Source organism: Nanorana parkeri, unplaced genomic scaffold (genome assembly GCF_000935625.1).
Source record: "Nanorana parkeri isolate BGI_ZX_2015 unplaced genomic scaffold, ASM93562v1 scaffold618, whole genome shotgun sequence".
In the NCBI taxonomy this organism is placed as follows: Eukaryota; Metazoa; Chordata; class Amphibia; order Anura; family Dicroglossidae; genus Nanorana; species Nanorana parkeri.
Window position 1 is genome coordinate 449,740 of NW_017306886.1, and position 25,138 is coordinate 474,877.

Consider the following 25,138-nt stretch of genomic DNA (forward strand, 5'->3'; position numbering starts at 1 on the left):
CCCTGCCAGGCTGCTGCTCGAATGAAGGGTCTGGTAGGGGATTTTAGGGGGAGCCCCATGCATTTTGTTTGTTTTTTTGCAGTTAGTGTCCCACTAAAGTTCCTACCAGACCTAAGGGTTTAACAACAAAGTTCATGATGAATGACATTCAGAATTTTTTTTTTATACATCCAAATTTCATTATCGGAACATTTGAATACTTTTCAGATTCATTATTTTTTCATTTGGAAGTTCAGATGGATCCGAATGTCCGAATTTTGTATGAGTTTTAATTAGGGATGAAACAAATCACCTGTCTAGTATCTATCAGTACAGAGGTGTTAGTCCAGGAGATCCAGGCACAGGAGAGGTAAGTATGCAAACAAGGTGTTATATTTACATTAGCATGAGTTAATATAAATTTAAGTGTTAGGGTTACAAGAAGTTAGTTTGAGGAGGGATTAGAGTACATAACCTCTCTTAGTACAAAAGACTCTTCTGGAGTGGTTTCTTGGGTGGTGCTTCAAAAACAGCTAATCAGCAGATGTCTACTAAAAATTAGCCAGAGACATTTAACTAAAATGTACTCCTTAAAAGTTTAAAGCCACTTTAAGATGCATTCCTAGTTCCTACAAATATGTTAATACGAGATAATTTACATTAAGCAACTAATTTACAGTGAGCAACTAAGCAGATGAGCCACATACACCAGGGACCACAATTCAACATACTGCAGGTATAGATCTGATGCCAAGTAAAGGTTGATATCAGCAGGACAGATAGTATGCAGAACAGGACTTAAACCAAACATGAAAACAAGGCAGGCAATTAAGCATATTCCCTTCACCCCAATAAAACATGGAGCAGTGAGTGAACTTTCCATTAAAGCAAAGGAAGGTTAAAGCCCTGTACTTTATCAACGGGTAGTGCCTGTGACGCAAGCACCGGGTCTGAACCCGCTGTACATCAATCACACTTGACTTTACACAGTTCTGAACAAGGTGAGCCATCACAAGGACGTGTCAATACTACTCTCAGCCTCACCCTGCACAGAGATTTCCCAGCTCGTGGGACAACAATCTCTGGCCAGCAGACTGAGCGTGATTGTCACTAGGATTGGTTAACTCTTTACACACTAAACATGCACTGCCACCACATGTTTTTTTTAACAAAAACACAGTTCCAGCAAATGCTGTGACGATTCAAAATACCTAAACAAAGCCTAAGATACCACTGTCCTCTCAGGCAGGAATATGACAGGTCTCACTATACAGTAGCGCTCTTCACAGAGGCAAGGATACTTTAATTTCTTATTTAAAGCAATTCTTATTCTAGTCAAGACCAAAATTTGGTAGGCATATGACATATGCCTTGCCAAGGAGGTTTAATGTTACTTATCAGGCCCCGGACCATCATAATTGGTCCAATCTTGGTATGTATGTGTTCCTCTTGATGAGACACAGCTATTTGTGCCATTCATTTTCCACTATCACTGTCCAATTCCAAGTCATGAAATTGGGTTGATAATGCAACTCAGTATTATGACTTAAGTGTGACTCTGAGGTCTTTCCATTATGACACCTTTTAACGTAAGAGTAACATAACCTTCCAATTCTTTACATGCTTTCTCCAAATGTTTAGACTGATTCTGCCACATTTTTTAAACAATAAAGCATTAAAAACACTCAAACTCGCTGACCTTGGTCCAGCTTTTTTGACTTGGTTCCTGTTTCTGTATTTACAAATGCATAATGCATGTCATATTTTCATTACCATATGTTATTTACTTTTTACTTGATCTTTTTTACTTTTTACTTGATATATATATATTTTTTTAATTCACTAAAAGCTTTATTGTACATAGATAGATGTTTTTTATTGCCTAAATCAATTCACATAGTCTATTGAAAGCAGCAGGAAAGGTAAAGGTGTTTTAAACCTGCTTTTGTGGGATAAAATAACAATTCATGAGAAAAGAAGGCTTTGAGTTTAATGTTTATTTAATGTGATTTTAAAAAAGTCACCAAAGTATGTTTTGTTTGCACATTGAACCTTTATAGGAGAAAATTATTAAATCAAATAACATAACAAAATAGACCTGTTCCAAGTATAACATCTATATGTGCCAACACATACCTGAGGCAGCTTTCATTGCCTCTTTTATACTGAAATGCTGCACCTATTTAAGCAGGCAGAGCTACAGCACTTCTGGGTAATGTGGAAGCCCCCCCCCCCCCCCCCCCCCCCCCCCCACACACACACACACACACACACATTCCTACATGGGAGAGGATAGAAATATCACAAGTATCTATAAATCAGCAGCTCAACCTTATGCAGAACCCCTCTCTGCAATCCTGAAACATTTCAGTTGTGCCATTTCATCATTCCACCTTTCTAACTTGACTCTGCTAACTGGACCCTGCCCTGGATGTTAGGGAGCGAGATTTATTTTGTGAGTTCAATATTCTCTAGGAAATAATTCATGGCTCCCCTGTTACTACATCCCTTATTGTTCAGTGATTTTATAGCAAGAGGTGGGCACTAATGTTTTATGCAAGAACATCTTTATGAAGATTACAAATTAAAGGTTTAACCTCCACACATTGAAAGGCTTTTTCACAGTAAGAGATGTGAAAATGTGGAATAGACTTCCATAGGAGCAAGTTCTTGCCAACTCAATAGGTTTAATCTAAATGCACAAAATATGACTGGTGATTAATATTTATAGGTAATACTGCACATTGTTGATTCTAGGAGTATCTGATTGCCTTAGGGGATCAGGAATTAAGGGGTCTATTCACTAATCTGCCATATTCTTCCGAGTTAATAAACGACCCAAAGTGAAGTAGTCGAATGCTGTTCGGCTATTCACTTCAGGCTTGTACAGCTGATTTTACATCGGCTTGCTTCGCGCGGCTTCGGGTCGGCCGAAACCGATCCAGCAGGCTACTCTCTGCTGTTCGGCCTAATCTCATAAATGCCGAACAACAGTGAGTGAATAGCCGAGCGGCATTCGGCTCGGCTATTCTGCTCGGTACCTCTGTGGTACCGAGCAGATAAGAAAAACAGTTTAAAAAGTAGTAAAAAATAAAAATAGAAAAAGATTGGGTGGAGCTAGCAGTGACAGCCAGCTCCGCCCAACTGTTTTCTATTGGCTGGGTGGTTCTGCTGCTGTCAGAATAATTTTTTTTTAAATCACCCCATAGGAATGCATAGCTAGATTCCTATTGGCTATTTCACTTTGCAATAGCCAATAGCAAACTAGACATTGCACCCGCCCTCTGTTGCTGTCAATCACTAGAGGGGACCTGATGGAGAACTTCAGGTGCCCTCTGCTGATTGACAGCAGCAGTAGGCGTGTGCAATAGCTAGTTTGCTATTGGCTATTGCAAATTGAAATAGCCAATAGGAATCTAGCTATGCATTCCTATAGTCATTTTTTTAAATTATTATTCTGACGGCAGCCAACGGCTCCGATGTCAAAAAACAAAAACAAAAACAAAGCCAGGAAAGGTTTACTCTGCTCGATCAAGCAGAGTAAACCTTTCTGGGAGAAATAGTTTCTCTCCTGGGTAATAGCGGGGGACTCCCGGAAGGCGTCCGGGAGAGTTGGGCTGTCTGGAGATCAGTGTCCCTGGTTACCTGGTAACCAGGGACGCTGATCTGTCTGTGCAAGTGGCCGGAGCCAGCCGTGAGATGGCGGCTGGCTCCGCCCAGCAGTCAGTAGCAGGCTGTTCAGCCAGATTCCGCTTTCACCTCGGCTCAGTCGAGCCGAAGCATATGCCTTTGGCTTTACTGAGCCGCTCGGCCGACTTCGGGAGCTGTACGTGCTATAGTGAATAGCCCGTACAGCAGCCCTTCAGTTCTATTTAGACTATTATAAAGATCATTTTTCTTTCCTCTGGATCAGTTGTGAATTTAGGTTCTGTGGATCAGTGGCACAATTTTAGCCATAGCTGCCCACATGGATGCTATGGGGTATGGGGGGCCCATTACGGAGGCTGTTGAGACACATTAAACAATCACCTGATGAGAAAAGCTGGAGTCACCAGGATTATCAGTAGTTTTAGATCTCACTTTGCAGGCTGCGCAGTAAGGCACATTTGTTTAGTTGTCTTAGAACTTCTGCTATAGCCCATCTGAAATTAACACTTTATAGCTTATGTAAAAATCCCACAGTGTCTTCTCTGCTAAAACATGGCAAAACAGCTGAGGTTTGTAGTTGTGCAAAAATGTGTTTAAAGATGTTTTAGCAATCACAAAAAAATGTTGTGATTGCTATTATACTTATTGCTACCACAGTTCTTGTCTTTTTTTTTAATGACTCCTCAAGCACGTCTTTCAGCATTTCATTGCTGTGGTGGTGAGAGAGCTAAACATTTACACAATCTGATACATTTTATGCCGAAAAAAAACTGTGGAGCTACTAATAACAGTGCAGTTAGCTGGAAAATTAAAGTGACCCTGTCAGTACTGGGTCGTTTTTACATTAAATGATACCTGCTAAAAGAAGTGTGAATATAAATGCTTCTCTTGGCCCATTGGTTGACAGGGTCACTTTAATTTTAAAAGTGATTTCCCTACACAGCTTTCCTCCTTTTTTTCTGATAAGTTCTATCCACAGCACTTGTCGCTAGTAGTGTACTTACTATGCTGACAGTTCTACTGCTGGCTGTCTTTGATTTAGGCATAGTTTATGTTAAGATCAGTGACACGTATTGTCCCAGTTGACACTGCCAGGTTCCACTAAGACATTGAAATTTTGCTCCGTTGTAGCTATTGTTCAGTTGTTTAAATTCAATAGACATGTGCCTTATTTCAACCTGACTATGTAACCATACATGTTATTTCTATACATTTCTATTAGGGATGTTCAGATACCAGTGCCGATACTTGGCATTTTCATGAGAACTACCAGGGTTGCAGCGGTTGCAGCTGGGACCTAGTTCTGGTGCTCCACCACTGTCCTGAAATCATTAGTCTGTATTGTTTTAGAAAAAAACTGTCACATGACACTAAACAAAAATGTATCAGTACTTGTATCTGTGAGTACTTGGACAAGAATCAGTACTCATACTTGAAGAAATGGTATTGGTGCATACCTTATATATATTTATTTTAAAAAATCATACATTAAAACAGAGATGTACAAATCCGAGGAGCTCCGTATGCTCCTTTAAAAATGACAGCTGCCTCCTAACTTTTGAATTTTTCTCTAGTCTAGTCTAGAGCTGGAAAAGTATCTGTACATGTATTTGTACTTGTAAAGAGTGCGGTAGTTAGTATTTGAACAGTCCAAACCAGGCAAGAGCCCAGGCCCGGATGGCCTCACCACCCAATACTACAAAACATTTTCGGAAACCCTATTGCCCCATCTACACCAAGCGTACAATTCCCTGAACGCGACCACCCAACCACCCACCCAACATCTCGAGGCCCACATTACCGTAATCCCAAAAGAGGGTAAGGACCCTCAATGACAAACGTCCACGCCTGTCTTGGTCCCTACTTAAAACCCCAAAACTGAATGGCGGCCTAGATATCCCCGACATGTATACCTATTACAAAGTGACCCACCTTACCAGAGTGCTGCACTGGCACATACACGCCACTTCCAGGTTATGGGTATCCCTGGAGGAGACAATATCTGGAACACCCCTGTCTTCTTTGATATGGCTCAGGGAAGCACTCTGGCCCCCCATGCTGAGAGATCACCCTTTCATAGGAGCCACGCTCGGCATCTTCTCCGCGACACGACGCCTCAATACTCTTACCTCTCTTCACAGCCCCATGGAACCTCTGACACACAACAGGGACTTTCCTTCGGGTGCCACCAGGGACTTTACGTCCTACTGGGCCCAAGACCCTCCTATCAGAGCGCACCACTTTTTAAAATCCCACACTTTCCTCTCCAAAAGTGAGCTATCAGACCTCACGAGACGCGGCTCGCTCCCCTGGTGGGTATACTTTCAAATACGGCACTTTCTGACATCCACGGAGACCCGTCATTCCCATTCTAGGGCCTTAACCCCATTCGAGAGGACCTGCTCAGGAAACGGCCCAACAAGACACCTGATCTCCTGGCTGTATAGCCAGCTTCGGGTTGGTACCGCTCCCCACTCACTCAAACTACGCACCAAATGGGATCACGCGCTTGACATCACACTGACCGACGAATCATGGGCCGCAATTTGCACAGCGGCACACAAATGCACAATAAACAGCAGAATGCAGGAAACTAATTTCAAGCTGCTCACATTCTGGTACAGAACCCCGCAACTTCTCCACCGAATGTACCCAGAGCTTCCACCGACATGCTGGAGATGTCACACAGAAGAGGGAACCCTACCACATATCTTCTGGTCCTGTCCCCGCATACAACCGTTCTGGATGCAGGTCCATGATGCGATCCACACAATTACTAGCGCCCAAATACCCTTTACCCTGACAGTTTCCCTCCTACATTGGAAACCTAACACCCCAACAGGGGCCTCCAAGTCGATTCACAAACACCTCATCAATGCAGCACGCACGATTATCCCTCGCCACTGGCGTCAAGAACACACACCCACAATCAACGAATGGCTCATACAGGTCGGACATGTATATGAAATGGAAGAGCTGTTAGCCACTAGACAGGATACCCTAGACAATTTCAGGAAGACGTGGGCATGCTGGGCTCACTTTGTTACAACAACTGACTTCAAAGCAATGCAACAAGGCGACTCTTAAAAGACGGGTTACGATTAGCACCCTACCCTCAACCACGGTTCACTTCGCATTGCCTGACAACTACTCACTGGCCTTATCTACGCTAGGTTCACCCACCCCCACACCCCCCATACCCTGGTTCCAGCCACTTCCCCCCAGTCCACCTAACTCTACTCTTCGCACAACGAGCTCCCTCTATCCCGACTTTTAAGTGTCATGGACACATTTGCGAATAGGTACGGCACAGGGCACACGACTCGGCGCCTACGCGACCTTAAAGTTCACTCAAAGCAATCTCACTCACAGGCGCCTCACCACTGCATCTTCCTTGTTATGTGTGACCCGAGTCATTAAGAAGATCACACCTGCTCGACATTTATAGTCTGTGAACACTTGTATGTACTGCTCGTTGCCTCTTTCTTCCCCATACTGTTTCTACCGGACAGATGTTTGTTTGGATGTACATGTACATGACTGAAGCCTGACACTGTAACATCATTTATGCATGTTTAATTTCTGAAAATTCAATAAAAACATTTACAACAAAAAAAGTATTTGAACATAATTTGTTAACCTAATAGCCTAATTTCTATTATATTTTTGACCACTTAATATGAGGTCTTATGGAATACAGCAAGGATTAGTGTTGCTGATAAATTACTGTGCTTTTAGCCTGATCTAAAAATATCTAAAGATGGCTTTAAAATGTAGTTTATTAGTGACTGAGGTTACCTTGTGTCCAGAATTCAGCTCCCATGAGTGTCTATAGCTTAATAATAATTCTCCCTGTGTATTTGTTTTTTTTTTCTAAGTGTTCAAATTCATCCCATAGCCAAATACATACAGGTAGGTTACAGTAATTGATTTATTCCTAAATACTCCGAGTTGGTACGGACCATTTTGATGTTAGATTGTAAGCTCCTCCATTGAACTGAAATAAAATGAACAGTTCTGTGTGCAGTGTAAAGCTCTGTAACATAGACATGCTATACAAATGAGTAATATAAATAGGTTGTATAAAGGATAATGTAAGGGTTGCTTTGTAAAGACAGACCTTTTTTATCTTATCATCCTGTCTTCATCTTAATCAGTACATGTTGAATCCTCTGACTTTCTATTTGACATTCAACTACAATATGTGTAGTAAAATTATCATTCCAATGGGAAACATATGGAATGAATATTCAGTGTAGCTATTTTTTTTAGCAGAAATTGGTATTCCATCATCAATGCACATTTTAAAGCGTGTCATGTCTTGAATATTACTTGTATATTAATTTGATCTCATTATTACCAACAATCAACATACAAATCAGACCATTTGTGGCACAACAATATGCTGGTCGATTTTCTAATATACCTTTTATTCCTGCCATACCTACCTTTGCTATGTTTAATATATTTTAATCTACATATGTTAATGAAATATTGTTATCCTTATGACAATGATTGTTTTTTGAATGGGATGCAATGGAGTTGATTTACTAAAAACAATTAGGCTGTTCACTTTGCAAGGGAATTTGCACTTTGCAGGGGATGTTTCCCCTCAGTTTAGTAAATGAGGTGAAACTCTCTTGACTTCCATCGCCCAATCATGTACAAGCAAAATGCTGTTTTTTTTTCGTTGCTTTTTTTTTTTTTTTTTTCATGCATGTGAGTTGCCTCAAGTAAATCGACCCCAATATTGCATAAACAGGTAAAATAATGTATCCAAATAATAGGTAAAAGTACAGAACAGAAATTTAACTTCTTTTCAGTTTTGATTATTTCAGTAGTTGTGTTTCATGCATGCTATATTAGAAAATCTGTTCTTCCTTGTTACAGGATATAATGAGAGAAATCTTTTATGAAACATGACCACACTGATCTTTTGTACTAAGTATCTTCATCATTGCTACCAAATTAATTAGGCTTTGATCACAAACTTGTTTTATCTGGGTCAACACATGCACATTCAAATACTAAATTAAATTAGTCTGTGAGCAAATTAAAATATCCACCAAGATGAAACAACTCATATAATAAAATGTCTTGTTACAGAATCAGATATAATGCCTAAACTGACAGCATAAAGAAAATAATGGCCTCTGTTGTCATACCTCTAGTTTTGCCACTTAGCTCCCTTGCAGTCCATAACCCATCCTCTCTTTTTAGACTGTTAGGATGCCTATTACACTGATGGGCCACAACAAGGTTAGGAGGCAGGAGGTTGATTTTCTTAGCTTCAGTCAAAATTTGTAAAAACAAGCACTCTGTCTTTTGGAGCTCCTCGGGTGCTTTGGATCAAATATGTAGTGACAGTTTAGCCTTTATACTAAAGTGACAGATTTGCTTTCATTTTCAGACAGTTCAGAAACAGTTAATCCTTTTGCTCAGTTGACCTGCCCAGCAACTGGGATAGACAGAAGTATTAGACATAGTGCAAGTTGGCTGTTTTCATGTTTATAAATTCAAGAAATTCCAAGTGATTCGAAATTCGCATTCAAAGGTATCTATGGTCAAAAATTACAAATAAATATGTATTTCTATGTTGAATTTCCATAATTTCTATCCCACTCCTATTAACCATATCATTCTAGAACTTTGTAAAATTACTTTTTGAAGATGCCCATAGGATGTACTTCCTCGGTGTAGTAACACAATTTTACTCAGCCCTGTGAATATGCACTTCTGAACTACAACTCAATGTCTGAACAATGTAACATCATCATGACTTTCTATTACAATGCTGATGATATAACGGGATAGTTTATGCTATCATTTGAAAACTATTTTGCCAATAGTAACCAGACAGAAAAAATGAACTGCTATTAATGGTAAATTGAAATATGGTTGTTGCTATTGAATACAGTAATACCTTGGTTTACGAGCATAATTCGTTCCGGCAGCATGCTTGTAATCCAAAGCGCTTGTATATCAAAGCGAATCTCCCCATATGAAATAATGGAAATTCAGATGATTCGTTCCACAACCCAAAAATATTCATATAAAATGATTACAATACTGTACTGTAATATAATACTGTACAAAATATAAGGAAAAATAAACGGTACCTTTGTGGCTGGTGTTAGGGGGACGAGAGAGAGGAGGATTATTGTGTAGGATATGACTTTCACTATCACTAACCGAATCACTGCTATCTCTTGACTCAATGGAATCTTTTTCATTTCGTGAAACCTTAACAAGGAATCTATCCAATGTGACATTGCATTGTCGTTAAACACTCATCGCCCGCACTGCTTCAGCCTTATTCGGTGGTACTTTTCTACAAAATTTTGCTCTTATTGCAAGACATTGCTTGTATATCAAGGCAACATTTTTCAGAAATGTTTGCTTGTCTTGCAAAACACTCTCAAACCAAGTTACTTGTAAACCAGGGTATTACTGTACTATACTTTTATACAGCTTTATGAGCATATCATTGCTCTATACAAAGATGCTCTCATACTTTCTGGTGGCTAGTAGCTAAATATTATACTGATTTTTATAATCTTTCTAATAATAAAGCAAGAAGGGAAAAACTTTACACCATGTCAGGAACACAAATTGGGCTATATGATTAGAACTGGGCTCCCCCCGTTGAGAAAACAGTCTTAAATGCAATGGGAAATCCTTTCTCGTTAGAGGAGATGGTACTGGTGTTAGGGACAGTGCAGCCAGGCAACAGTCCAGGACCAGATAGCTTTCCTGCTTCCTTCTTCAGTTTAAGGAAGATGTAACCCCTATTCTATGCACAACATTTAATGCCATTACTGAGACAAGTCTTTTTACTAGACAATCGCAAGAGGCACACATAACTGTTATCCTGAAAGAACAAAAATATCCAACTGTTTGCAGCAGCTACAGACCAATCTCTCTGATTAACGTAGACATGAAAATATATGCTAAAATATTAGCAAATCTGCTTCATACAGTAATACCTTCAGTTATTCACTTGGAACAGGTGGGTTTTGTTACCAAACACGAAGCCTGAGACAATACGATCAAGACCATCACACTTATATCATATGCTCATAAACTCAAAGTGCCACGGTGTCTCCTCTCACTCGACACAGAAAAGGCTTTTGATCGTTTAGATTGGAATTTTATTCGAGCCACGTTGTTACAGCTGGGCCTTCCTTTGCATTTTATAACAAAGATAATATCGTTATACGATGCTTCCACAGCTAGAATTAAACGGAACACTATCGGATGTCGTAGGTATAAGTAATGGGAGGAGACAGGGGTGTACCCTATTGCCGATCCTCTACACCTTAACAATGGAACATTTGCCAGTTGCTCTAAGAACAAATCCTTCGATACAGGGCCTTAAAATAGGAAATACATACCATAAACTTAGTATCTTTTGTGGATGACTTGTTAATATAAATTTGGAACCCTCTAATTGGCTTTCCGTTGATACTCATGGAGATTGAAAGATATGGAAGATATAGCAATTTTAAGATAAATGTATCAAAATCATCGGTCCTAAATGTGTCTATTACAGAGGAGGAGGAAAAAATTATGAAAGCATCCTTTTCATTTCAGTGGACAGCCAAATGCTTGGAATATTTGGATGTTTATATACCAGCTAATTTAGACCAGGTATACAAATTAAACTATCTAGATCTGTTATCAACCATTTCAGGCAGAGCTACAGACTTGGTCCAATAAGAAGAACTTGGTTCGGCAGGATGTCTCTTTTAAATATGGACATTTTGCCTTAAGTTTTATATCTCTTCCAAATGTTACCAATTAGGGTAACCACACCCCTTTTTAAGACCCTTAGATCTCTTGTAATACAATTTATATGGGGAAAGTCACCACCAAGGCTTAGCTATGACATATTAACTAGACCAAAATCTGAGGGATGAGTGGGTCTCCCAAATATGCATTTATTGTATGTAACAACAATTTTATGAAACAATGTAAAATCTGCGCTTCTGGACTGGGTGCAATGTGAGAGCTGCTGCGCTATGTTTTGTGAAGATAAAAAGGTTTTGAGTGTGCAGCGCTATTAAAGTGAATAAAGTGTAATTCCCTCTTCGGGTATATCAAAAATGTATATAAATAAGTTATGGACAAAGTTAATCAATCCTAAAGGGTAGGGAGTTTCCATAGAGTGAATATGCAAATTTTATATATATAGTGACAAAATAATCTATTGTGTTCCAATGGCGGTGAAAAAATATTTGTGAAATGCCACAACATAAACAATAGTGGAGAGATTGATACACGCTGGTGTGGGGATAAGTCATATAGTAATCTACCATCTTGAAACAAGTGTTGAAGATTTCACTGGATTCACTTTTTTAATTTATCACCGATCACTTTCCTTTGTTTTTTTGTATAAAGAATGAACCACCAGTTGGAATTATTTTAAGTTGTATTGTCCACGGGCAACATAACTGTACACAAAAGTTTAGACATTATTTGATGCACAGTTTTTTCACCAGGAGGATATAAGAATATAACTATTGTTTTTATGTTGTGGCATTTCACAAATATTTTTTCACCGCCATTGGAACACAATAGATTATTTTGTCACTATATATATTAAATTTGCATATTCACTCTATGGAAACTCCCTACCCTTTAGGCTTGATTAACTTTGTCCATAACTTATTTATATAAATTTTTGATATACCCGAAGAGGGAATTACACTTTATTCACTTTAATAGCGCTGCACACTCAAAACCTTTTTAACAACAATTTTATGTACGATAGTAGACTGGATGGCACATACAGACACCAACTTTGGGTAGCTTTAGATCAGGAGCTGATTTCGACCCCCCTGGTGACAATACCCTGGATCCATCCAAGGAATAGACCGCCCTGCTCATAAATTCCAACATTAATTCAGACTTGCCTGGAAATATGGGATTAGTCAATTCAAAAGTATAATATTTCATCATAAGTGGGCCCAATGACCCCTATAATGAGGAATAAAGATTTTCCCCCGGGACTAGAAGCTACTGAGTTTTTATATTGGAAACAGGATATGCCTCTCCCAATAGCACTGAGTCTTAACTCACAAGGAATTAAACCACTGCAAGAATTAGCTTCTTTGACATAACGGGGTGGGGGCCAGTGGTTAGCATACTTCCATGTTAGACAATTTTATACCCACCTATATTTGTCAGGTACCTTATCAAGAACTTTAACTCAGTTTGAGGAGTATTGTTTTAATACTAATAGGAAAGATCATATCATTTCACATTTATATACAGTAGTATATTGCAACCGTGTGCACATATAACAAGGACGTACTATGAGGGAATAGGAGAGGTATTTAGGACACATTATAGAGATAGCGGATTCGGATAAAGCTTGTAGGTGGGCATTTAAAGGTACCATAGAAATCCGTACACAATAACAGAGCTACAAGATTCTGACTAGATGGTATCGATGTCCGGACCGCAACAAATGTTCAATCGGGGGAATATTTTACTTTCTTCTGCTGGGCTAGTTGAGCAGCTATCTCTAGATTGTGGAAAACATCAAAGTTGCCTGCAATAAGAGAATGGATGGTGGGGTTAAATCATATTATGCATATGGAGGAACTATCAGCCATGGGTAAAAAGAAAGGAACATAGCATTTGAAGAAATGCCGATAGACAGCTCTTTGAGCGGGACATATAGAAGGGAAGTAGCTGTTTTCGCCCTTCCTTCCACCATGTAATAGAAGAGATTTTTTTTGCTTTATTGTTTAGTCTTGTCTTGTTTTTATTTTCTCTAGAGAGCCGTACCCACGCTGGCCATTAAAAGAGAGCATTGTGTGTATATACAAAAGTGATGTAAAAGGGTAAAGAGCATGTAGAATACACAATTGTTTTTTCTTAATCCCTTTTGTTGCCTTAAGACTTGTGTTGGAACGTGTTATGTGTAATATTGTTAAAAATTGGAATAAAAAGTTATTATTCAACAAAAAAAATTATATCTATATACATATTTCAGGTCAGGGAGTCATAGTATTGGAGCAAAAAGGTTACAACGGCAACCAGGCAATTCGCATTTTTGGAAAGAAAAGTCAACAATAGCTTCCCCTATGTTCCCCTCCTGGCAGGGTTATTTTAACTGTCATCTTCTTTGTTTGACTAAAATATACACATACATCCTGCTTTACTTGTGAGCTTCTATCCCCTGAATACACTATTTTTACTATTAGTGTTTTTTAGAATAAGAGCATATTACTTTATTTTAACGCTTATAAACCGCAATATTGCAATATCAAAAGCTGCTGGAGGCATATTTAGATTGGATAATGCACAAGTTTTTATATTTATTGCCAGAAAACGGCTTAACACATTCAATGAAATCAGCCCATTTGTGTTAGCAATGCAAAATGCATTCAATAAACATAGCAGAAATTGAAGGGAATTCTTGTGCACTCTGCTGTGACAGAGATACTGACATCAATTTCTATCACAGCAGGCTGCAACCAAGTCTGGGACTCATTTCACATTACTATCACCTATAATGACTAGTCTGCAGTCAGATAAGTAACACAATAATAAAAAAAACCCTTATCTCCCATACTCCAGAAAGTTGGCTAGAATCTTCACTGTCTGTGATAAAGTGTGATACCTTGCATTGGCCTGTCCATGAGTCATATGTATTTCAGTCAACAGAGTTTCCAGACAAAAATCAACTTTGAGACCTGAGGTGGTACAAATGAAAGTCTCCTTTGGTGCAATGGGTAAATTAATAGGTTGTAAGTTTATAGACTCCATAATCTGGGTTTATGGATAAGGCACCTTAATACGCAGAGGATTTGTTTTGTAATTGGCATACTAATGAAGATACGCACTGTAACAGTGTTTTACAAAGAATACAGAATCAACGTCTTGTGACAAATGACAGCAAAATAAGCTTCCCCCATAGAACTGGTGTAAATGTGCGTAGCAGAGATGTTTATTATGTTGTTATTCATTCTTCCTTTTGTGTAAAGTTTTATGGATGAAAAGGAATTAGCGTACATTCCCAGCACAGTTGACTTTAGGGAGAAAGAAAAGAAATTAGTGAGGTTTCACAATAGAGCTGATTTTATTAAATTGTGACCTGTTTTCGTATCTGTATTACTTTTTTTCTAATGAAAGGTTGACCACAGGAGCATTGCTAGGACCCAAGAAGATATGGGTTTGTGTTATCTTATTCATTTCCCAGGTTGTTTATAGTGTATACTGTGGCATTGCGTGGCAATACCACTGTGTTATGTGGCCTCAAAGTGACCCAGGATTCTCAGCCAGAGGGGCTGAGTGGCTCTAGGAACACAGTACATGTACCAGGAGAGAACTGCCTTTTCGGTCCTTTCCTTTTTTTCTGGATCCTAGTCAGGAGACTTCTTAGAGCTCTGGGTGGGATAAAATCTCCATTCCTGGGTCCGTGGGTTAGTAGTGACCAGCACCTGATTGTGCACCTGTGCACATCCCTTATGAAGAGTGTGCTGGGATGTGTTCAGGGCCCCACCTGTGAGTCAGGAGAACTCCACCCAGGAGTCAGTGGAGGCCGGTGCAGCAGGGAGCTGCAGGTGTGTGAAACCTATGGTGCAGGTTGGCACGTTACTGAGAGTTGTCTGGAGGTAACAGACAGTGGCCCTGAGGATTGAGGCCAGAGCAGCAGTGCTGCAAGAGAAAGTGTTACAGGACTGGGACACTGTGAGTGTGAGAGACAACTCGAGGATTGGTGAGCCCGTATCTGTTATATGCTGCAGCAAGCTATTTTTATGTTGGGCTTCCTGATTGCCTACCTTTTGGAAAGAAAAAATAAAGACTTTGTTAATGGAAAAATGCTGTATGATTTCGTCACCTGTACCTATAGGAATTAAAGCTGGACATACACATAGCAACTTGTAATCAAGATTACCCAAGTCAAAATCTGATATTTTTTTCTATGAGGTTGCCTTAGTTTTTGCCATTCTGATTTCAAATCAATCTGATTGCATTTTTCCTTCAACCTTTCTTTTCCTACACTTTATTGAAGCTGTCATTCAATTAAATTAAAATGTTGCCTATCATACTTGGCATGGACCGAATTCTAGTTGTTGACCAAACTTGTAGGCAGTAGAGTGTTTAATTTGTGTCAATCAATTGTATTCATGATTACTAGTGTATCAAAATTGGTTAAAATCTAATGAAAACTGTGACCTGTATGGTCAGCTTAAGGCAGTGTAAAGAGTGTTGAGTTTTGAGAAACTGAAAAAGCAGAATATTCATAAGCCAAAAGGAAAAGAGAAACTCCTCTCTGCCACTTTTGGTAAATTGCCTAATGAACATACTCTATTTGGGAAGTAAAGCCAATCCTTTTGGTAAATTGCCTAATGAACATACCCTATTTGGGAAGTAAAGCCAATCCTTATTTTTTTGTCTATAAATTACTAATTTACTTCTGTGCGCCTAAATCAGCTTATAGTTGGCCAAAATCGCCTAATTGACAACTGGTAATCAAATCAGACAGAGTACCAAACAAATGTCTCAGGAGTCTAAAAATGTATTTTATTGATCCATTTATATTATGAACCCAACAGAAAATATGTTCTTTGAGTTGGCTCTTTTCTGTTGTCTTTGTGATATTTGTGGATCAAAAAAATACATTCTCAAACTCCAAGACATTTGTCTGGTGCTTTTTTTCTGATTTGAGTAGCTGTAGATTTCTTATGTCAGGTGACCTCTAGACTTGTAGGGCCCTGCACCTTGTGGAGAGCTGCCAAACATGGGCAAGTTTTGGCCTTGCTTGAGACACTTTTTTTCCTATGAACTGAAAATCAATGGGTCTAGCGTCTCACCTCTACTTCCATTTGGTTAATTGACAACTGACCTATCTGTGCGCCTATCCCTTCCCAACCTGTAGCTCTAGACGGTGCTGGAGGCACAGAGAGGGGAGCAGAAAACCCCTACATTAGGAGCCAAGACTGAGAGCTGACCAGTCAACCTCGGTCAGTTCTCAGTCTTAGAGCCAGCGTAGGAGAGCTATATCATCACAAGAATGCTAAAGCATTGGGAGGAATTTGTATTGATCTATTCACTAGGGTTGCACAGATACCAAGTACAGTACTCGGTACAAGTACGAGTACATGTACCGATACTTTTGAGCTCCAAGACTAGACTAGAGAAAAATTCAAAAGTTAGCAGGCAGCTGTCATTTGTAAGGATCACACGGAGCTCCTGGGATTGGTACATCTCTGTTTTAATGTACGATTTTGTTTTTATAAATATAAATAAAGGGATGCACAGATACCAGTTTTACGAGTACTGGTACTTGCCGAGTACTTACAAGTACGAGTACTGATACATTTTTGTTTATTGTCATGTGACAGTTTTTCTAAAACAATAGAGACTAGGGGGGCGTGGCTTGGCAATGGCCGTGTGAGGAAGTGGACAGCTCCAGCTCCGGACACAGCATCTACATAACAGGCACCCTAGCCCACGTTCAATGCAACTTACCATATGTCCAAGAAGGGCAAGCAGAAGGGGCGCAAGTCGACCCCTAAATCGGCTTTCCACCGCCTGTTTGAAGGGACCTCTAGCCCGGGTGATCGGAGGTCTCCATCGCGCCATCCTGCAGTATGGAAGGGACTGCCTGACGCCACTCAGCGGCGGCCGGACTTAGCTCCTCCCACCCAGCTCCGAGAGACTCGTCACTCCAAGAGGCCCAAGGAGACGGAGCCCCGGTCTCCAGGGAGCAGTAAAGTGACCCAGCAACGGGACCCGCAGATGCCCCCTCCCTCCGATTGGGACTCGGAGGGGAGAAGGCCTTCCCTGCAGAGGAGTATTATGATCATGGAGACTGGTTCTCCTTGCTCCCTGATTCTGCCCCTAGATAAGCCTGCAGTTTAGAGATTTCTAGGGTTGCTTGCTGCCTTCACTTGTTTACGTTGACCTCTCTTGGGGCTCTCTTCCTGGGAGACCCCTGGGAGGGAACTCCTTGTGGGGGCTTAGTGCCTAATATCCTCAGGTCAGGTTCCTCTGAAACGTTGAATACCCCCCCCTTCTTTTTTGCCCGCTACCCATGATGTGTATATATTTTACAAAAACAAAAAAAAAAACAATAGAGACTAATGATTTTAGGACAGTGGTGGAGGGCCAGAGCCATGTCCCATCTGCAACCTCTGCTACCCTGGTAGATCTCATAAAAATGCCAAGTATCGGCACTGGTACTCGAAAAGTATCTGTGCATCCCTACTATTCACCAAAACTTCTCCTTTAATAACCATATAATATCTTGCATGTTTGTTCCAGTTAATGCTCATATTTGTATAGTTAAAAATTCTAAACGCCTTTGCTGCTCCTCCTGTTGTTGCATTTCCAGTGAACAGTGCTATTGGTGCCTTTTGTTTAATTTATTTTATTTAAGGAGCCATAAAGCACCCTTTGTCGAATAAATTAATCGATTTACTCTTGCTGCAGTTTTGCAGTCAAAAAAGTAATTTTCTACTTGGATCAACCTACACCTATCAAAAAGGGAAGAAATCTTCACTTGTATGCATTCATTATCTTTAGTGAGTCTACTCTTCCGTATAATCAGTAAGGCTTTCTCATTTTCAACTTCTTAGTCAAAGTACTACTCAGCATTTTCAAAGATGTCTTTTAATGTATATATTTTCCTAGCTCATCTAACATAGACCCATCCATGTAAACATTTTAGCAGTGTATTGAAGGTTTAATTCTAGCCTAAGGCTTGCTGATCGATCAAGGGTTAATAGTGATTGGCTGGGTTTTAACCTCCTGCTTATTCATCAGAGGTAAAGTAAAATTTGGAAACCTTTAGATGGGATAGTTCAGTCCATAAATATGCATGCTCGGTTCATAGATTCACGATTAAGCATACATTGTTCTGGAAAACAAAATGATTTGATGTTCAATTATTTTGCATATATCTACTGCTAGCAAGCAGTAGATATATCCAAAAACATTTGAAAAAATAAGAAAGTTACCAAATAGGTACTAGGCCACTAACTCCCAGCTGCAGAATCCAGTGGATGCATGTGCAGTGGAGATTACCGGTGGGGAGAGGAGGAAAGCTACAATGAAAATAAAGGCACGCAGCCGGGAACGTGCACATCGGACAGACTCCGTGGGACACAGAAGACACAGCAGTCTGCGCTGGATCAGAGACCGGCACCAGCGCTGGAGGGATTGCTGAATACAAGTGAAAGGAAGAAGATGATCGTATCAAGAGGCATCATTTAAGGTAAGTCCTTAAAGAAGCATGGTGGTGGGGGGATTGTGACTTTAATGTCACTTTAAAGACAATTTTGAAATTTGTGATAGCTGTTAGATCTCTTCTGTATACTACTTCAAATGCTCAATTTTATTATTGCTAGGTAAAAAAAAATCACGAGTCTCAGGGATAAATACCTAAAAAAGACTTTCTTCTATTTAAAATGATTCAATTAGGGATACTGCGACTTTATGTAACCTAAATAATAATGTAAAATTTACAAAACGTATTACACATACAAATTATGTGATGACAGGATACAGTGCCAGGATACAGAATCATATTGATCTATAACACCACATATAGCTTAAAGCAGGAGTCTCAAATTCAATTCACTTGGGGGCCAATGGACACATTTTCTTCTCCCATAATTTAACAAAATTATATACTTCAAAACAAAATTTACCTGTATACGGTACCATTGTTAATGTCTGCATCTGTTTATAATGTCAGCATATGTGTTTGTGATAGTTTCTTTGTATGCAATGTCAGTATATTTTTTGTGTTGTTTTGTGTGTGTGTATTGTCAAGATTTCTGTGAGTGATGTTGGTATGTGTGTTAATGTTTCTGTGTGTGTCATATCAGCATGTATACATGTGAATATGTATGCAGTGTCAGTATATGTGTGTGTTTTTTTTCTCCCACAGGTTTTCATTTTAATTATAGAGGACCAACAGAGTCCCACATTCACTCACACACAGAAATATACACACACAGAAATATGTGCACACACAGAAATACAGAAACAGAGAAATATACCCCCCACACAGACACACAGAAATACATGCACCCCCGTACATACAGAAATACGCACACACTAATACACACACACATACACAGAAATACACCGCCCACACTCAAACACAGAAATACACACACACTAATACACAATAATAAACACACACACACGTAAATAGACATACACACACAGCTTCTTAAACCCTTTGTGTCCATTGACATACATAGTACGTCATTTGCTGCGGGCCTGTTTAAACAAACGCATTCACATAAACAAGCAGCGGGTGCGTCTACGTACAAAAACAACTATCGCGATACACATGTTGGGTATCGCCATGCACGCCAGAGTGAGAGCAATAATTCTAGGGCCAATATTTATGAATATCTCTAAACTGATGACCTGTGGGGTCACCTTTGGCTGGTGCAGACCTTCTTTTTGGCAGACACTCAGTGAAGGCTGTCAGAGCACACACTGTGGCACTGCCAGAAGGAGCTATGCTGTCTTCACCAACAGAGATCCTTCTCTAAAGTATGTAAACACTGGGGACAATGTTAAGATGCAGGAAGTGAAAACATGAAAAGCTGATATGGAAAACACATAACCACTTAGCATCCAGAGCAATATTTGCACACACATGTTAAAATCTGAACTTTTGGCTAGAAAACTGCTTGAAACCCCAAACAATGATATATTTATGCTGGTTGCAATTTTCAAGATACATTAATTTTTTAGGAAAAAGTACACTAAAATACACTAAAATGTTATTGCATGTAAACAGATATATTACCCATTTTTTTGTTAAAATATAAACGATTAATTTGTGTCGGGTAATAGATCCCAAGCATATCAAGCCTTAAAATCGCACCCAACTGTGAAATGGCAATACCCAAAGTTGTCTATAGTCAGCATTTTAAAAGCCTTTACCTCACATCAATTTAGAGTTAACAGTGAGTGATGGTGCTAAAATTATTGCTCTCACTCCGATGTCCATGGTAATATGAGTGGTAAGGGATTAGAACACTTGTCATGTTTTTATTGCTGTCTGTATCCCCCTAGGGAGATTGACAGAAGAACAAATTATTTGGGAGAACAGCTCCCATATACATTTTCATATGTGTGTTTAGCTGTTTTCCTGGGATTTAGCTTTAAAGCATACAGTTAGTAGATATGAGACTGAGAAGTCCATACAGTCTTAGACCAATACATAAATACTCTTGCCATTATGTCTGGCACATGCTAGAGGTGCCAGATTGGCAGTCTAAGTTCTCTCCTGGTAACACATCTTGTATATGTGTTCTGAAACATGTGCATGCTTTCCTTTAAAAATATACTTGGAGAATGAGTGGTTAATAATGTAAACATTTTGTGATAGGTGTGACTTTTTCATTTTGCCTTATTCTTTAGAAAAAAACACAATGTTTGGAATGTGTTATAAGGAAAATATAAGTTGGCTTTTTTAGCCAAAACCCAGCAAAGTATTATTTGTCTAGCACTTGAAATAGATTGAACAGTTTTTTTTTCTCTGTCAGTATTTAATGTACTGTTGAAATGCTGTCAAGTTTTATTGCAAAAAATCTACAGAGGAGCAAATGTGTAGCATAAAAAAGAAGGCTTTCAAAACAGATGGCAATTCTTTGGGGACTACAGCAATCATTATAGAGATTGGTTTGGTCTGCATTGTGCCAAGTAAAAAAAAAAAATTCTATCACGGTTCAATAAGATTTGCTACAGTTCTCATTATTCATAAAACTAGGAATAATTCACACAAAAAATAGCATACTCTGTCATTTCTATTGAATATGATCATTAAAGTCAAGAGCAGAAGCTGGCCTTCAACTAAGATAAACAGCAACTTTGATTAAACATGTTTGTATATGACAGCCATTATACATACACATTGGCTAGGATGTTAAGAGCACTCAAAGTAACTCATTACATAGAGAGCATTGATGGAAATCCCAATCATAAAGGGAAACTCCAGTTTTGTTTAGTTGATATTCAATTATATATTTGCTACACAAGCCATCTTTTTATGTAATCCTATTATAATTGAATTTTCCTTGTCAGCCTGCAGTCTGCCTTGATTTTCTATCATTGCCAAGCTTACAGGAAACTCCTTTAAAAAAATGGAGGGTGATTGAAGTGTGAGACTTGTTGCGGTATTTCAGCAACCTCATGTCTCCAGATCTACCACCGGGTGGGTTACCCATTTTTCCTCCCGGAGTACAATAATCCCCATGCATTTCAGTTGTGGGATTCACAGGGTCTTGGAGCTCTGTGGCCTCTGTTGTCACACAATTTGGTGATTTATTTATTGACAAAATTATAGGGCCCTGGCGGGTGCAATCTTTAGGTAGCTATAAAAGTATTACCTTTATTGGGAGGAAGAAATAGGTACCCCCCTCTCTCTCTCACTCTCTATGGAGGATTGGAATGATATCTGTTGCCATGTCTCCAGGAGCTCTACCAATGTTGGGGTGGTTCTCAAAAGGGCACAATGCATCATATGGTGGACTTACCCCAAAGTGCACAGGTTTACAGGAATCCATGGGAAGCCCTGTTGTACAAACCAATTGTTGTTTGGCTAAAGCGAAACAAAATTGGGGTCCTTGAAGCCACTAAATTAACAATATCATAGGCATGGAGGATGCATACAGTTAAATACCATGAGGCAATTCAGAGGGTGATGGGTATGATGGTCAATGAAAAAATGGCTGTTATTTTACTGGATTCTCATGCCACATTTTTGAAGGTGCGGCCACCCTGGTTAGAGCATATGCGCCCAGAGGGGGCCTGTTACCCTCTTTTGTCCGCTTCGTGACCACTGGATGTGGGGGATGGAAGGTACTCCTGACCTCTTTTCCTATCCCCTTCTTTCCTCCCCTTCCCCTTACTGTTCCCTTCCTTGAACACTCTTTATGCTTTTACCTCTCTTCTTGAGCTTTCTAATATTTTCTCTTTCTTTTCTCCTTTTCCTTTCTTGTCTTCTTACTCCCTCCTGTGAAGATTTCATCACTTTGACAACTAGATACAATATTCTTTTTTTTCTTTCTCATGGGGTACCCCTTTGGAGTTGGTGGGATGAATGGGGGATTTTGATTTTTCTCTTCCCTCTTTCTATTTTTTCTTTCTTTTTCCCTTTTTTTAATAAGGTACCATGGATTCCTCAATGCCTCTTTCTATATATGAGACCTTTCATATAAATGTGGTGTTGTGATCACACCACATTGGGTTGTTATACCTGCGTGCTCAGGTTTCATGTTATACTGTATGTGTATTTCCCTTCTTTTTTTCCTCAATTTTTGTCATAACTTCCTCTTTATTAAACGTTGTTATCACAGGAGACAAGGCGCAACAATCAGCCACAATAGGTACTGATATACATACAGAAAAGGTCAGAACTCGTAATCCCATGGCAAAGGCAATACACGGTATTTTAACCAATAAAGGTGAACATAATCCTTGTCAACGTGTATGAAATAACCATAACATATCAAGAGCGAGAAGAAGTATAAAGCTCAGAAGAGGGAGAGAGGAAAAGAAAAAGAAAGCATTGGGAGAAACAAGATTCTGCAATAGGCAGAAAGAGGGGGAAGGAAAGTGGGAAAAGAAAAAGAGATTCCATTCTCCTGGGCAGTCCAGGAGCCTCTCAGTTGAATTATAAGAGGGAGGAAAAGGTGGTGAGGTACATCTAAAATAAAAGACCAGGTTTTCTAAAATAAAGACATAGAGTTATGTAAGCATGTTAAATATTCCTTGTTAAAGATATCATAAATGCATCTAATGAGATCTGGGGAAGAGGGTGGCAGGGGCTGTTTCCATTTCAGGGAGATAAGACACCTAGCCGCAGTCAAGACATGATTAGCTACTCTTGTAGAATACTTAGACAGAGCGGGGAAGTGAAGACCTAGAAGACAATGAAGAGGGCCCATAGGCACAGTTGTGTCTAGAAGATCCCCAAGCAAAGACACCACTTGTTTCCAGAAACCACAAATTTGAGGACACTCCCAGAATATGTGGTACAGACGGGAAGATCTGGGGTATGATACCAATGATACAGAGGGATTGATTTACTAAAATAAAATAGGTTGCTCACTTTATAGGGGACGTTTCCCTTAGCTTAGTGAATGTGATGAAAATTCACTTTACAAAGAATACCTAATCATATGCAAGGAAAAGGGGAAAAAAACAGTATATTTGCTTGTGTTTGATTGGATGATGGAAGTCAGCAGCGCTTCATCTTATTCACAAAGCAAAATGAAAGTTCCCTTTCAAAGTGAACAGCCTATTTGATTTTAATAACTCAATCCCAGTATCTTGTATTGATTTTTCTTGTATAGGGTGCAAATGGATATTTTATTGGCATTCCCCAAGACCTCCTCCCAAGACCTCTGAAATCAGCCGTACATTGACTGAAATCAGCCGTACATCGGCTTGCTTCACATGGCTTTGGGTCGGTCAACATGCTCAGCATGTTCGGCCGACCCGAAGTGCAGAAGGAGTTCAACTCAGCCGATCCAACATCGGGATCGGCTGAGCCGAACCTCCGGCAGGCTACTCACTGCTGTTCGGCCTATTCCTATAGATGCCGAACAGCAATGAGTGAACAGCCGAATGCTGCTGCGCGGCATTCGGCTCGGCTGTTCTGCTCGGTTCCCCTGCTGCCGTCAAAAAAGAAAGAAAAAAAAACTCTCCTGGGCGCTCTGGGAGCCTCTCGCTCCTGGCCGCCCAGGAGAGAAACACTGCTTTTTCTTTTTTTTTCTGTATTCTGACACGGAGCGATGTCAGAATAGAAAAAAATAAAAATAGGTTTGCCCATTGGAATGCATTGCTACATTCCTATTGGCTATTTCAATTTGCAATAGCCAATAGTAAACTAGCATTGTACCCACCCTCTGCTGATGGACCTGATGAAGAACTGCAGCAGAGGGCGGGTACAATGCTACCAGCTAGCAATGCATTCCAATGGGATTTTTCTATTTTTTTCTATTCTGACATGGCTCCGTGTCAGATAAAAAAAAAAGAAACAGCAGTGTTTCGCTCCTTAGCAGCCAGGAGTGAGAGACTACCGGAGCGCCAGGGAGAGTTTGCTGTTTGGAGATCAGTGTCCCTGGTTAGCAGGTAACCAGGGATGCTGATTTCTCTGCAAGTGGACGGAGCCAGCCGTACGATCACGGCTGGCTCCGCCCAGCTGTCAGAAGCAGGCTGTCGGCCGGCCAATGGCATATGCGTTCGGCTCGACTGAGCCGCTCGGCCACGTTTAGGAGCTGTACGGGCTATAGTGAATAGCCCGTACAGCACCCCTTCGGTTCCACTGAACCGAAGGGGTCTTGGGGCCGAAGCTAGCCGAAGGATCGGCCGAAGATACGGCTAGATCCTTCGGCAGCTTCGTGAATAGACCCCATAGTGATGCTTAGGAAAATAATCACCTTGGGCAGTAACTAAGAGTTTGTAGATGTCCGAGATCAGTTGTCTGCACTGGGAACCCTGCAGACACATCCACTCA

At 40.0% G+C, this 25,138-nt stretch overlaps 1 protein-coding gene and 1 long non-coding RNA gene across 2 annotated transcripts in view; one reads left to right on the forward strand and one right to left on the reverse strand.

Annotated features, from left to right (window-relative positions):
• GADL1 (glutamate decarboxylase like 1) overlaps positions 1-25,138 on the forward strand; it is a 187,735-nt gene that overhangs the window by 99,678 nt on the left and 62,919 nt on the right. The gene's annotated exons all lie outside the window — the stretch shown is intronic.
• LOC108792237 lies at positions 987-9,063 on the reverse strand. The gene is made up of 3 exons (XR_001941550.1): positions 9,051-9,063; positions 5,848-5,851; positions 987-1,105 (listed from the first exon to the last, which is right to left on the reverse strand). It is a non-coding gene; the product is annotated as an uncharacterized LOC108792237 (long non-coding RNA).